Source organism: Citrus sinensis, chromosome 3 (assembly GCF_022201045.2).
Source record: "Citrus sinensis cultivar Valencia sweet orange chromosome 3, DVS_A1.0, whole genome shotgun sequence".
NCBI classification, from domain to species: domain Eukaryota; kingdom Viridiplantae; phylum Streptophyta; class Magnoliopsida; order Sapindales; family Rutaceae; genus Citrus; species Citrus sinensis.
In genome coordinates, this window is record NC_068558.1 from 41,261,934 (window position 1) to 41,263,155 (window position 1,222).

The window sequence follows — 1,222 nt, forward strand, 5'->3', positions numbered from 1 at the left end:
AAATCAAAAGTACTATTAATTCATTTTCCTGTTTTTTCTTTCTGGCTCAATTCAAAGCCCAAAATTATTCTCTATATAAGCCACCATCCCCTTCGCCCTTTCTGTTCAACTCACCAAATTTTGCTTCTTCGTTTTTTATTTTAAAAAAACTGTTCACTGTTCACTGTCTTGTTTGATTAACAATAAACATGGAGAACAAGGCTTGCCTCAAACTGCTCGTTCTGTTTCTTGGTTTCTCTTTTGTTCTCTCATCAACTGCAGTACCTGCAACAAGTGAGACTCATGCTTCATTTTTCTTTCTTTTTTGTTTATTCGTTTATTTATTTATTTTACGAATTTGTTGTCAACATTTTATGTTTTAGCAGGAATGGCCAAGTCAGATAATGAAAACCCAATTCAGGTTCAAGAACTTCTGGCTCAGGTACCTTTTTTTTGTTTTTCCTCTTTCTGAATTACATTATAATCAATCTAGTGATATCTGAAACCAGAAGTCTATCGAAACCTTCTAGATCAGCAGGCATACATGCAATTAAGTTTCCATTTTGATTGTGTTTTACATGCCGTATAATATTTTGTGTTTTTTAATGATTTTTAGGAAGCAATGGAAGTAAGTGATTCTGAGGAGCTTCTTGGAATGGAGCAAGGATATATTGAAGGAAGAATGGACATGGAAAGCACAGACTACCCAGGAACAGGAGCAAACAATCACCATGATCCAAAAACTCCCGGAAGAGCTTGATTAATCAAAAGGGTCTCCAAGTCTCAGATATTTTGTTAGTCATATATATATATATATATATATGTATAGGGTACCGTGACCTCAGAAAAACGGAAAAAGAGTTTCAGCCTGGAATATGTGAATCCTGGGTTTGGTTTGTCCTATGTCTTGGTTGAGAGTATGCTATCCTCTGTTGTTATTAATTATTATTAATATTATTCAGGATGTTTGTTTGTTTCACTGTCACAATCTAACTTTATTTAAGGTGTATTTGTGGGGTAAATTAACTTCGTTGAAGTTTCTTTTTCGTATTGAAGTGCCTTATCGTTGATGATGGGCATTGTGCAAAGTTGGTTTGTAACTATTGGGTGTTTTAAGTTCTCCGCTGAAAAGTAATTGCTGGAAAGTGCAATATTTTTTTTTTTGAGTTCTGGTGACTGGTGGTGTAATTGATTCAAGTTGATCTTTTATTATGTTTCAAAAAGTTATAACTCTCGAGTGTAA

The 1,222-nt window shown here is 34.0% G+C and overlaps 1 long non-coding RNA gene across 2 annotated transcripts; it reads left to right on the forward strand.

The window, feature by feature from the left end:
• Positions 1–958, forward strand: LOC102619403 (uncharacterized). Of its 2 annotated transcripts, none has more exons than XR_370823.4 (3): positions 1–273; positions 363–421; positions 596–958. It is a non-coding gene; the product is annotated as an uncharacterized LOC102619403 (long non-coding RNA). The 2 variants fall into 2 exon arrangements; XR_370824.4 differs by having other exon boundaries at positions 366–421.
• The last annotated feature ends 264 nt before the right edge of the window (positions 959–1,222 follow it).